At 41.8% G+C, this 14,626-nt stretch overlaps 1 protein-coding gene across 5 annotated transcripts in view; it reads left to right on the top strand.

Annotated features, from left to right (window-relative positions):
• The window catches only part of IL6ST (interleukin 6 cytokine family signal transducer), a 2,713,809-nt gene that overhangs the window by 40,995 nt on the left and 2,658,188 nt on the right, over positions 1–14,626 (top strand). For 2 of the 5 annotated variants that reach the window (XM_044063781.1, XM_044063782.1), the window contains exon 2: positions 1,906–2,316. The exons of the other annotated variants lie outside the window; for them this stretch is intronic. The gene's annotated coding sequence lies outside the window, so the exon portion shown is untranslated. The remainder of the gene's footprint in view (positions 1–1,905; positions 2,317–14,626) is intronic. 5 annotated transcript variants of the gene reach the window in all.

Here is a 14,626-nt window from a genome sequence, read left to right as displayed (position 1 = left end):
TTTTCAGCTTCTTTGGCATTCTGTCATACACTACGCATGCCACTCAATGCCAGTTGGCTACACCCCTCTCATTCTGACTTTGACTTCTTCGTTCAGACTTATCTTCTCCTCAACCACCCCTCTCAGATACTTGAAGCTATTAACATTTTCTACTATCTTCCCTTCTATCTCAATTCTCAGCTACTTCTGATTTCCCCAGTTTGCTGCCATTACCACTGTCTTATCTGTACTCATTTCCTTCCATTATGCCTTCAGTTTTTCATTCCTTTCCCTTTGCTGAAATTCTTGCTCAGAGTCTGCCTGTAATGCCGCATTGTCTGCATACAGCAACTTTGTTGACCTTTCCCATCTGACCCATTTGCTAATGTAATGCAGTATGAACAGCAATGGGCTTAGAGTTGAGCCCTGTTGCACAGCCACTTCCACTGGGAACCACTCTGTGAGATCGAGCACTCTTTGTACTTGAGTCATTGGGTCCTTGTACATAGCCTGCACTAATTCTACCAATGTTTCTGGCACTTCAAACCACCCCATGACTGCCCGAATTAACTTTCTTGGGACCTTATCATATGCTTTCTCCAAGTCTAGGAATGCCTAGTTGGACTCTTAACCTCATCTGTAGCTTCTTCTCAACTGTCTGTCTCACTGCTATCATTGGGTAAGTTGTGCTGAATCCAAATTGCTCATCTCCCATCTTACTTTCTACTACTCTGCATATCCGTTTATCAATCACCCTCTCCAGAACTTTCATGCAGTGTGACATATGTGATATGAAAACAATGTCCGAATACATATGATTTGGAACAACAACATAACTTGTGATATCTGTAGAGGTTGTCAGTGGGATTTGAACCTATTGCAGTCACAACAGCATTGTGCCACATGATCCATACAGTCTGCATGCAGTTCACATTAACATACTGCTAACCTGAACTGTATATACATATCAACACAATCAATTTTGAACAGTGAATGGTATCCCCATTAGCAGACACATTTGTACATTATCAACTGAAGAACTTACAAAATATATCAGAAAGTATTCATATATGTAAGCATACCACAGACAGTAAATGGTAAACAAACATAAACATGGATATAGTTTTATTGAGACAATATTTCTAGTATATGTTTTGATAAGCCTCAGTGAATAACTCTCCGTAACGTAACTACAAATACATATTACATAGCAACATATGAATAATGTTGAAGTCCATGGGTTTCTGTGACTCTGCCACAGACTGTTCAGTCACCAGCAAGTATATATGAATATTTAGCAAGTGCCCCCTTATGTACCATTCACTGGTACTGTTTACATTTTTCTGTACACGTGCACATGGGGAAGCACTGATTGCTAGTGATGCTGATGTACACACTTGTATGCATACAGGTAAATCCTACACTCCTCCAGTAAGTCACATACATTTTTTATATTGCACACAAGTTTCCCTAAATGCATCAGTCTAAGCATACATTCTAAGGTGCAGTGATAATATTGGTCTGTAAGATGAGAAACCTGTCCCACCACAGCAGTGCTAGCAGGTGCTAAATTACCTTTGCAGCTACCTGTGAGTCAGGCCAGCTATGTGCACACAGCCTGTAAGTCACATTTTTGCCTTGCATAATTAATCATGTTCATTAAAATTCAGCGTTTTGGAATCTAATTTTTTCTTAAAATTTGGCTTATTAACCAATTACTCCACATAACAGGAAGGTGATCCAAACAAATACCCAATGGGTATCATTAGATGGGACCCGTTGTCTTCTAATGATCTGATGCCATCTCATAAATGCTGCTTTTAAATTGTAATTTTAATAGATTTACAGATTACACCATTGCTACCTGTAAACTGAATGGAACCTCAGTCAGCAATTTATTGAATTGTGATCTGTTGAACTTCTCAGCATTATCATTGAAATGGCTACTTCCAGGAAGCTTCTGCGTGTCCGGGGACCCAATTAGACAGAGAAGGAGACCACCCAGATGCTGACCATCAGTGCTGGAATGGAGTATTATATGATAATCGGACTATGGAACTTTGCGATGATCAACATCTAGAACTGGTTTGTGAGGGAGCAGTGATGTCATATGGGAATCAACAAGACTGGAATGGAGGTTTGCCATTGCTATGTTGACCTGCATCTGAAGGACATTGAGGATCTTCAGATGGTCACAGAGATGCTGAGACAGCTAGTGGATGCCTACAGTGTCGCAATCCTAACTATACCTGTACATTCCTATGGAAGTCAGAGATATGCCTTTTAAACCCATTATCTAGCAGTTCTAACAGTTAGCTCATCTGGATAATCAAAAAGGTAAGGTGACTGTTGTCCCTGTAATCATGGGTTTGATTTCCATGGATTTTATTTGTTTAATATTGTTTATCATGTATATGCTATTAACCATTTTTAGATATTTTTGTTTTCCAGCATATAAGTACATTATTTTACACATCCAGTATGATAGTGTTATCAGTGACGCTTATAGTGCCTAGGCTGCCGATGACTGTGCATTTCTCTGCTGTCCAAAATTCTTTGAAAGTATTGCACAGTCTGCTTGTGTATGTGTGAATAGTAATTCGTACAGACATCTCTTGGTTAATTCTGCTTTACAAAATGCACAGTATTGTTAAATTCCCATTTGTTTAACATAAGCAGGTCTGAGTGTCTACCAAATGTTCTACATTGTAAAACGTTCATGCTATCTGGCAGCTGTGTGGAGCATGAGGGCCTGTAGAGTTTAAGTGTTGGGTGGTTGTGTATTCCTCCATTATCTGTAGGAATACAGATACACGCACACACAATGGTAGTTTGTTAAGAAGAAAGGTATTGTGCTATGTGTTGGCTCAGCCTGTAAAACAGTAGGTTTCAGTTCAAATCCACGTAGTGGATAGCTTTCACTAAATTTTGATCAGTGTGTCTGTGTAAAAGTTTTGAAAATGCTTGCATAGATACTTGCTTGTCGATGTTAACAGGTATATTGCACATGCTTACAACTATAGCATTTAGTGGTCAGATTTCTACAAATATCTCCATTATCCATAATGTTCTACTGACAGCAGCTCTTTTGCTACGTTTTATGTGTAAAGCTGTGAACATAGTGGGATAGTTCTGCAGAATTAATGTGAAGTACAATAACATTGGTAAATTATATGTAATTTACAAGTCTGTCATTGTTTACTTACTGCAGTTCACCACCCTTCTCATACTTCTATTTGGAGGGAGTGAGATAGTCAGATGTACATTCTGAGTGTAGAACAGGGATATCCCTTGGTATCAAGGATATTTTTGATAAAATATATGTATAATTTTTTTGCCCTCCCATCTAAACTAGGTTTCTGTGTATGTGATAATCAGGAATTCATAGTTGTCTGTTTACAATTGTGTTTGTGTTGTTACCACTGTGCTGACATGCATTCGTACTTGCAAGTTTTTTTTTTCCATAAATGCCCAGCACGTGACTATCTATCATGTATCTGTAAGGTAAGTGCAATAATCATACAGTCCCTGTGATTTACCAGTATGAATTTCATAAAGAAAATGTGTTTACATATGATTTAGAAGCAAGCCATGTTTGCTGAAGGCAATGTTTTGAATTGTATGTCACAACTTATATGATAGTTGTGTAACTGTCACAGTGCTTTTGATTATGATGGTTCTCATGTAAGTTAATAGTAGTGCTTTGCCTGTTGTTTGTACTGTAGGTGTTAGCATATTTGTTTGGATGTGGTGGTCAGTATCTGAACTGTTGTTATAGCCTACCTCTTCACATATTGAATGGATATATGCTGCTGAAATGTTCACATTATTCTCGCGTGCACTTCAGTTCAACATGGGTATCACTTCTGCCTGCAACACCTCGGATGCTTTGGTTATAGCCCACCTGTATCCTTTGTTTAGGGTTCACCTAACCATTCTTGTTCTTCATTTTAACTGCCTGTTAGATTATCAGCAGACAGCATTATGATGGTTGCATTTTGCAGAGTCTTACATAGTGATTGCTAATAATTGTATGTAGGTAATTAATGCATTAATAGACAGACATTATTGTTTGTAGGATATAAATTATGTTTTCATATGATGTTGGGTTAGTCAAAAGCCATGTTGCCTTGCTCAGCTCATTTGCATAATAGCTTTTATATTTCTCAAAGAATTGTCAAAACTTCAAATGTTCTAATATCGAACCCTATTCAGCGAAAGTTGAAAACATCGAACATACAGAACAGCGAATTTTTTCCTAGGGAAAAAATTTGCTGCTCCAAAACACATACACACAACACAAGCACACCAAACAAACGGCAATCCACACACATACACCTAAAATCTTACATCTAACCCTACACTAAACTATACACACACCACTAACTATCCACAAACCTTAACCCAAACCCTAACCCTAAGGTCCGTCACTATCGCACACTCACCTCACCCATGCCCTAACCCTAACTCACCTACCCCGCCCTAACCCTCACGTCCACACAATTGCACACTTACCTGACCTGCACCCTAATCCTAACTCACCTAACCCACCCTAACCCTCACGTCCACACAATCTCACATATACCTAACCCGCGCCCTAACCCTAACTCACCTAACCTGCCCTAACCCTCACGTCCACACAATCGCACACATACCTAAGCACCTTAACCCTAACTAACCTAACCCGCACTCAATCGCACACTTACCTGAACCTGACCTGTAACTTTCCATCACAGCGCTGGTAATACCAAAGCAACAGAAACGGACAACCAAATTCTTTCCCTAGAAAAAATTTGGTTTTCTGTTGCTTCGATATTTTCAGCTTTCGCTGACTAGGGTTCGATATTAGAACATTCGAAGTTTTGAAACTTCGATGTTCTAATATAGACCCTTGTCATCTCACTATATCTTCATTACACCAATATGTTAGTTATTGGCTGTTCACATGACTCGTTACATGCACAAGACACGTGGGTTACAGTTGTCATTCTTACACCAATGTAAATGTGCAAGGCACACATACAAGTCAGGAAACCTAGAGATACTCGTATTCTCTAAGACAGTCCCACTGGTCAGTGTAGAGAGAGACATACATCAGGTATTACCTACTGCATGTCACAGTGCTTGTTTTATGTTGGCAGTTTCACAGTTTTGTTTTGCTTTGTAGACACGTCAGTTTTGCATGACATAGTGTCATGGCATACTTCTCTTCAAATGTCATGATATGTAAATGTGCTGCTTTTGCCACATGCTTGCCTTGCATAATGATGACTGATAAACAAGTGCTCAGGTAATGGCAGGATTTCCACAGTTAAACTGTGTTATGCATGCCATGGTATGGCCTGGAGTAACCTGCTCACATTTTGTGAGGGATGCAGTGGCCTGACATGGGCCTATATCGAAATCATCCATTAGTAGAGAATAGGACATAGGAAATTTGTTGTGTGCATGAGTACCAACTGTTAGCAGCAAATATTTTATTTTATTCCTCTTACATAATTCTTTTAGGACATATCATCTGAGAATTTGATTTTAATGACACCTACAATGTATGCTGATATACTTTTATTCTCATATGCAGACATCACGTGTTGATGGCATAGTAGTTAATGCCTGTTAGATTTCTGCTGTGCACATCAGTTTGTCTTTAATGTCAGCCATGCTTTTCACAGGAATGTGTGGCCTGATAGACATGTGGTTTTTATTGTTATGGTTTTGATTAATGACTTATGTTGCATATGGTGGCATGCTTGACTGTAGGTATACCTTATTATAAGGTGTCATAGTCACTGTTTTTTGCCTGTGTATTGTATCACAGTGGGTGTGTTATGTATGCAGTTACAGGTATGCGTATTATGTACTTTCTTTCTAGTCTTGTGATTCACCTTAACAGTCCATGGGACCAGAGGATGCTTACCCATCAGACGTCAAGACAAAGTACTCTCTGAGTCCTCTGATGGTGACCATGACAGAGACAATCATGATGATGAGGAAGAAGCTGTGCCTGCACGTCCTATTATACCTGCTGCAACTGGGAGGAAATGCCGCCTAGCAGCACCACCACAGGAGGGTTATTGGGAATAGACCCAGGAAGTTATGCCTGATCACTTTTGAGAGACATGATGGGGAAATTTTTCAGGATATGGCTCAGGCTAAGTGGGTCTCATATAAGGAAATAGCCCGTGAGATCACTTGCAGTGTTCATTCCCATCAGGTGGGCCCTCAGGACTTAAGTATTGCCTGTGTGATCCACTTGTGTAATGCTGACACCATGATGTGTGCAGTATAACTGGACTGTATAGGCACACTGGTGCATGCTTAGCATTTTGCTGCCATGCTTATGTGATACACAGCCATACATACACTGCAGGTGTTGTGTGACATTTTGCATTATGTTGCAATGGGTGTATGGCACACATTACCACATTATATAGGCAGTCAGAATGCTGCTGTTCATGTGTTTCTGCACTTGATTCATATATTGCTCCATGTGGGCAGGTGTGGCACTGATTACAAGTGTGTTTCATACAGTATAGTATATTGTTGTTTATGCCCAATGCACTGTAACCTTGTATATCACAGTTATGCATTTTGCAGTTAACGTGCAACTACTGTTGCAAGAGTTCCACTGTATACATGAGTATGATTGACAGCAACTCGCAAACAACATTTTGCCCATACTCCACAAGTAAGACAGTGGCATTGGTATGATTTGTGGGTTGCTATGTCATGTCTGTTCAACAGCAGGGCATGTCCTTGCCCCTGTGCTTTGGATGACACTTGTACTGTCACTCTGACATACTGGCTTTGTGTGTGGCATGTACTGGCAGTGATGGTGTCATTTTGTGTCATATAAATGTGTCTGGTATAAATGGGAAGTCATACTTTATCGAATGCATAGACTGTCACTGTACTGTTCATGTACGTATACATCCTCGTACTTTTGATTTATATAGTAACATTAAAGTATGCCTTCTTTGGCCTTTGTTACATTTCCATACACATTCCTTATTCACATACATTCACATTTTTTGGCACTGCTAATACTTGCAGTGCTGACAGACTTCTTGGTGTATATGTGCACTGATTTATGTACATGTTTGTGCACATGTACATGGGGTGCAGCAGTTAACATTGTCACCTCACAGCAAGAGGTACTCCGGTTCGATTCTTGGCTGGGGTGCTTTCTGTGCAGAGTCTGCATGTCCTCCCTGCATTTGTGTGGGTTTCCTCCCATGTTACAAAGACATGCATCTGGACTGATGTTCTTCCTGTTTCACTGTTGCAGTCATCACATTTGGGTTATCTGCTTGCAGTAACCCTCAGTCGGCCTGATTAACAAAGTCTTGGGTCCTACGTCGGTTGCTGTCCCTTCTTCTGTGATGTCAGATCATCAGGGGTGTAAAACGTGCAGCCGACGCCATTTCATCAGTCTTTCTTGCCGTGTGGTGCCCAAAGCAGAAGCAGTTCGCAAATGCCGGTCGGCTGACTCCTGAAATTTTCGTTTTCGAGTTTCAGAACCAAAGTCCTTCAACTAAAAGCTAATTACCCTGTTGGGGAAACTTTTTTTCTTGCTCTAAACCGATATCAGTAAAAATAAATAATTGCATTACTTGTGGAAAGCAAATACCTCAAAGATTTTCATTCGTACTGTATTCCTTGCCTAGGCCCTGACCATGACGTACCTTGCTGTCGGTTTTGTGCCTTATTTAAAACCACAAACCATCAGTCGTCGGTATATTTTCGCTTCTAAATATTTTGGTGCTCGGTTCAATTATACTGATATGTCTTCGGTAAGCCATCCGACTACCGACATTCTGAAAAAACGCAAAGATAAAGACAGAGACAAGCCACCTAGGTCCAAAGCTGCCAACGACGCTTCTCCTAAGCCAGTCGCCAGTTCGCCAGTACTCAGTGAGGTGCTTTTGCAGCCCCTGATACCCGCTACTTCATATTCGCAGGCCTCTACTGAGACCCATTTGGAGTCCGGTATGCCGCGAGATGCTTCAACTGTGGAACCTGCAGATGTCTCTACCTTGGATGGGTCCGGAGCCGCTGTGCAAGCACCGGCTTCTGAAGGTGTATTCAGGCCTACTGACTTGCATATTAAACCGATGCCATCTTCTTCTTCAAGGCCTAAAACTTGAACTATGCATAGAAAACTGATGCCCAGACCGCATGGTCAGGCCTCTGTGCCTAAAAAACAAATGATAAGAATGGCTGAAGACCTTATTACTGCAATCAGGGGAAGCCAGCCTTCCCCCTCTAAGAAACCTAGGACTGAGTTTGCTTGTGATATTTCTGACCAGGATTCTGAATTTTCTGTTTCTTCTGATGACCAGGATTTACCCTTATCTATCTATGAGGATTCTGATGCAGAGGACTCTATTCCCTCTGCTTCTCCCCCAGAGGATTTCTCTTTTGGTGAAACCTTGCATACTGTCAGGGAGCATTTTCATTGGGAAAGTCAGGATTTCTCTTATTCTAAAAAGAGGCTTAGGGATTTCTTACTACTGCCCCAGCACAGGCCTTTAGCCATACCTCTTGTACTAGACATTGTTGATGATGCCTTTTCGGAATCTAGCTTGGCCTCTGACTCTTTACCTCCTGCTCCCAGAAAACCCGATAGATATTACAGGGTCCCTGACTCTCACAAGTTCCTTTTTAAAAATCCTACTGTGGATCCTGAGACCATTTCACAGGGACCCAAGGGCATTAAAGCTACTACTGCCAAAAATCCTAGCCCCTCTGATACAGACTCCAGAGTGCTGGATAGATGGGGTACAAAGGTATACATTTCTGCAACTTTGGCCATTAAGGCCTTAAACTGCCAGTTTCATATGTTAAAGTATCAGCAGCATATGATTGGATTGCTTAAACAGAAAATGATGCTGATTCATGATTGTGCTGAAAATAAGGATTTACAGGATTTACTGCATTCAGCTGAGCAAGTTGGAAAACATACTTTGCAATGTGGCTTTGATTCACTAGAGGCATCTTGCAGGGCTGCTGTAACTGGGTCTGTACTTAGAAGGCATGCTTGGCTTAAGGAGCAATCCTTGTCAGATCATGTTAAAGTGAAATTACTGGATGCTCATTTAAACCAGGACCGCCTGTTTGGGAACAAGGCAGAAGAAGTTCTTAAACAGATGGAGGAAAAAGCTAAATCTATGCAAACTGTTAAAGATTTTTTACAAGTACAACCCCCAAGGTTTAGTAGGCATTGGCCTTCCAAGAATTGGTCCTTTCCTGCCTCTTCCAGACCTTCTCAAACCAAACCCAGATCCAGCAGAGCTCCCAGGCTTTAGTCCCCAGGTACGCACAGGACTAAGCAGTGGGGGGCCTCCACTTCTAAATCAGGGAGTAATAAAACTCCCCCTATGGTAAACTGTCTCAATGACTTATTTTTAAAACTTCCAAGCACTTCTAAACTGACTGCCTCTTTGGGGGGAAAGATTGCTCTTCATGCAAAGAACTGGGAACTGATTACCCAGGACAAATGGGTTTTAAATATAGTGTCCCAGGGATACAGATTTCACTTCCACACATTACCTAGTCCAAGCGGATGGCCAGATCTACCCCCATATCAGTGGGCAGAGGCTCAAAAGCAAGTACTTTCTCTCTTAAGCATTGGAGCTATTCAGTATGTACCAGAAAAGGAAAAAGGACAAGGTTTCTACTCGAGATGCTGACTCTTCAGCAGTTGCTTCCTATGCTAGGCAAAGACTCCTGGTTGGTAACACTAGATTTAAAGGAAGCATACCTGGACATCCCAATCAGGGAATCTTCCAGAAGATACCTATGCTTCAAAGCAGGCTACACATACTATCAGTTCTCTGCACTGCCCTTTGGCTTATCTACTGTGCCCAGGGTATTCACAAAGTGCCTAGCTCCAGTCAATGCATTTTGCAGGCAAAGACATTTTCAAATATACCCATACCTGGACGATTGTCTAATTCAGGCAGAAAACCAGGACATACTTTTGAATCATCTGGCCTTTGTACAAAGGGTGCTAACTTGTCTGGGGTACACTATAAACGAAAAGAAATCACACCTGGTACCCTGTCAACAAATTATATTCCTGGGAGCAAGCTTGAATACAACTTTCCAGATGGCTTTCCTCACTCCAGAGAAACAAATTCATTTGATTGCCTACTTCAAACAAGTGGCTACAAAAACCCTGCTATCTGCAAGGCAAATACTACAAGCCTTGGGTTCATGGCCTCCTGCATTCTTCTAATTCCATATGCAAGACTGCATGTGAGGAAACTACAGTGGTATCTAAAAAGCCTATGGTGTCAACATTCTCAGGATCTAGAAGCAATGATTCCTATTATACCTTGCCTACGCCTAGAGTTTCTTTGGTGGGCATAGGCCTGCCACCAAAACAAGGGACTGCCATTCACACTACCCCCTGCCGTGCATCAGATTATGCATGGGGGACTCACCTGGCAGGAAAGTGCATTCAGGGCAAACGGAACCCCAGTCAAATACACCTGCATATCAGTCAAAAAGAAATGTTAGCTGTGCAGAATGCTCTGACAGCCTTCAAGGACCACATTCTTCCAGGACAATTAATGGTAAAGATGGACAACACCACTGTTATGTGGTACATAAACAAAACAGGGGGGTACACATTCTTACCTCCTCTGTAGACTAGCCATGGCATTGTGGAACACAGCCCTGAGCTACCATGTGCATCTACAAGCTCAATTCCTGCCAGGAAAACTAAATACACTGGCAGATGAACTAAGCAGAAACCTCATGGACCCACATGAGTGGAAACTGGAACCAATGATTTTCAACATGTTGACAAGCAAGTAGGGGAGCCCAGATATAGACCTGTTTGCCTCCCCCCAGAACTATCAATTGGACAAATTATGCACAAGGACTACCCACAAACAAACTTGGAAAGTGGATGCTCTGTCCTTCAGCTGGAGAAACCTATCAGTTTATGCCTTTCCTCCTCTACTATCCAAAGTACTACTAAAGATCAAACAAGACAAACCAAGGACGATTTTGATTGCACCAGACTGGCCACGCCAACACTGGTACCACCTCTTGTAAGTGTGTCACTGTTGGCCCCATGGCATCTCCCTCAGACTCCTACCCTGCTGTCCCAGCAGGAGGGCCAGATTCTGCACCCTCAGCTTCAAACACTGAACCTAGCAGCCTGGCTAATTACCTAATCTTTCCTTTACCATCCCTCAGCAAACCAGTGATGGATATCGTTTTAGAGGCAAGGAGGCCTAGTACTAGAAAATCTTATACTGAAAAATGGAAAAGATTCTATGCCTGGAACCAATCTCAAGGGATGAGCACAGCAGTACCCAATTTACCTCAGATTTTACAATACTTAACTGAGATGCTTCACAAGGGCCTGTCTTTCTCTTCCATCAAGATTCACACCTCAGCCATTTCAGCTCATTATAACACAGAACTTCCCCTCTCGTCTCATCCACTGCTCAAGCAGTTCCTCAGAGGGGCCAGAAAATCTACAACCAGCCAGGAGACCTCCAACTCCAGCCTGGGACCCTAACTTTATATTGGAGAAACTCACTCTTCCTCCTTTCAAGCCAGCTGCTACTGCAGACTTAAAATTCCTATCTTGGAAAACAGCTTTCCTTTTAGCTATCACTTCAGCAAGAAGAGAATCTGAATTACAGGCCCTCATGGCAGTGGAGCCTTTCATCATCTTTCATGCGGACAGGGTGTCTCTCAGGACCAATCCCTCCTTCATGCCCAAGGTGGTATCCAGTGTGGCCCTTAATCAGTCCATTCATTTGCCAGCTTTCTTTCCTAATCCACAGAGCAAAGGGGAATGGATTCTGCACTCTTTAGATGTGCACAGACAACTTAGATTCTACTTGGACAGCACTAAACCTCAAAGGAAGTCTGACCAACTGCAGGTGGCATTTGCTTCAGGGGCAGAGGAGAAGGCTATTTCAAAGCAAACCATTTCCAAATGGATAGGCCATTCCATTAATTTCTGCTACAAGCACCATGGAAAACCTATCCCACAGGGGATCGGACCCCACTCAGCCAAGGCTGCATCTACCTCTACAGCCTTTCTCGGAGGTGTCCCTACCAGGGACATACTAGAAGCTGCTACCTGGAGTTTTGTACATACTATCACCAAGCATTGCCATCTGCCAATTTTATCTAAATCCAGAGCTGGCTTTGCCACTGCAGTCTTGCAGGGCCTTATAGCTGGTCCTAATGCTATCTAAATTCCTCTTCCCATCCTTAGCTTTGGGAATCTACCCAAATGTGATGACTGCAACAGTGAAACACGAAGAACATAGTACAATTGTGTACATTTACCATAAATGTAGATGTTAGAGTGTATTCACTGTTGCAGTCTTGGTTACCCTCCCTCCAGCCCCCTGGCTTCTTTTGGCTGTACCTCTACTCTCCTTTACTATGCTCAAAAGCTTGTTGGTGTATTTGCTTTTTTGTTGGAGGTATAACCTTGTATATTTATAGATTTAATTGCTTCCCATTAGGGGGGCACCTGACATCTGGGGCAAGAAAAACTGATGTAATGGCATTGGCAGCATGTTTTATACTCCTGACGACCTGATGGCACGGAAGAAGGGACAGCAACTAACGCAGGACCCAAGACTTTGTTAATCAGGCCAACTGAAGGCTACTGCAAGAAGATAACCCAAATGTGATGACTGCAACAGTGAATACACTTGAACATCTACATTTATGGTAAGTGTACACAACTGTACTTTTCTTCCCCAACCTCCGCTGAAAATTGTCTCATTCCAAGTTGGACTTTCTCGGTAAACAAACAAATAAATAACATATTCTGATCAACAGAGAAACACCATTGTACCGTGGAGCTGTGAGAAGTCTTTGTTGATTTGCTGTAATTTTGTTAACAGAACTGCCCTTTGCTTAGTCATACCCAGGGTCAGTGTAATATATATTACCATGAATGTTTATTCCACATGTTGTACATTGGCATAACAACATATATATTTGTATGTGATACTGATTCTTAGCTTGTTTACCTTTGCCTCTTGCTGTTAGATGGTTACATTATACTGTGTGTGTGTGTGTGTGTGTGTGTGTGTGTGTGTGTGTGTGTGTGTGTGTGTGCGTGTGATTTTATATATCAGTCTGCCCATGTGACATACATTGGCCATTCACTTCAGTGTAGTCTGGGTTGACTTCAGCACAACTTTGTATGGTGTACACATGCATTTGCAATGTGCCCTCTTACATAGTGTTGTCTTACTTTATTGCTTGCCTTTGTAGCTTTGCTGCCATGTCTTCCTTGATGTGGGCCTGTGTTGTCCACCTCCCTTCCCCCTTTGTAGGTATGCCATATATTTTGAACATGTTCATAGTATATGTTCATCTTCTTTGGAATTCAGTGTCATAATGTATTAGCGCTAGATACGTATGTATTTCTGCATTTCACCATGGCTGGCATGCATCGCCATCCTGTTTGCCAGCTTTCTGTTGCCAATGTTGTAGAGTGTGCTATCTGTGTACCTTACCTTTCCTTACTGTTTATTTCCAACCATTGTCTGTCATGTCTTGTGATATTTGTTATATGTGTATACTTACCGAGTTGCCCTTCTACTCCTCTTTCTCTGTCTTTTCTTTCCTTTCTGTTCTCCAAAGAGCAAAAAATTGGGCCTATTTATTTATCATTTGTTTACCAGAAAAGTCCAACTTGGAACAAAGCCAATTTTCAGCGGCGGCCCGGGGAGAAATGCTCCAGAAGCATGTCTTTGAAACGTGAGAGGAAACCGGACCACCCAGAAGAAACCCACACGAAAGCAGGGAGAATATACAGACTCTGCACAGAAGGCACTCCAGCTGAGAACTGAACCGGAGAACCTCTTGCTGTGAGGCAACAGCACTACTGCTGCACCATTGCGCTATTCCCAACAAAAATAAAACATTGCCCTTGCCTTTCTGACTGTCAAGATTTTTCTATTCCAACATACTTCTTGTGTGTTCATCTTTTTCACCCACACCCTACATCTGATTCTCCTCCTCTGTATTTCCTTTGGCGTGTGTGTTACCTGTGTTCCCCACACATATCATACACCCATTGTTAGCTGGGGAAATGTGGCCATGATTGCTTTTTGCCTTTATTAATTGTATTAGAAATTTTACAGATTGTGTTGGAGTCTGTGTAGGCAAGTATATTGTTTTAGTACACGACTTACGGAGACATCTGTAGTTGTCTGATCAGAAGTTGCTGAGGATCTGCATTACTTACAGATGTCATGCAGCTTACATTGGGATAGTATAATTTCTGTAACTTTGTTAATGTAGATCAAGCTTTATGAGACAGTTTAAATTAATACGGAGTAGCGGCTGTGACTACTAGATAGTGTGCTGGTGCTGCTGTTCACCTCTGTTATGCACCGAGATATTCTAAGTTTACCGAGGCATATTTACATAACAGGCTTATCCACAACCTTTACACTGATGTCGGTGAAATGCGCCTGATTCCGCAAACTTTACGGAATCTAACCCAGAGTAGAAGCAAAATCTACCAAGTTGCATCTTCTAAAAAAATCTGTTAATAACAATCACTGTTCTGCACTTCATGCATGAAAATATTATAGTAAGGCATCTGAAAATGTAGACAAGTTAAATTGCATTGATAACAGTG

The sequence above is a fragment of the Protopterus annectens genome, chromosome 2.part2 (assembly GCF_019279795.1).
Source record: "Protopterus annectens isolate FY-2018-M chromosome 2.part2, PAN1.0, whole genome shotgun sequence".
Lineage (NCBI taxonomy): Eukaryota > Metazoa > Chordata > Ceratodontiformes > Protopteridae > Protopterus > Protopterus annectens.
The sequence above is the reverse complement of the archived record's forward strand: the minus strand, read 5'-3'. Positions and strand labels throughout refer to the sequence as shown.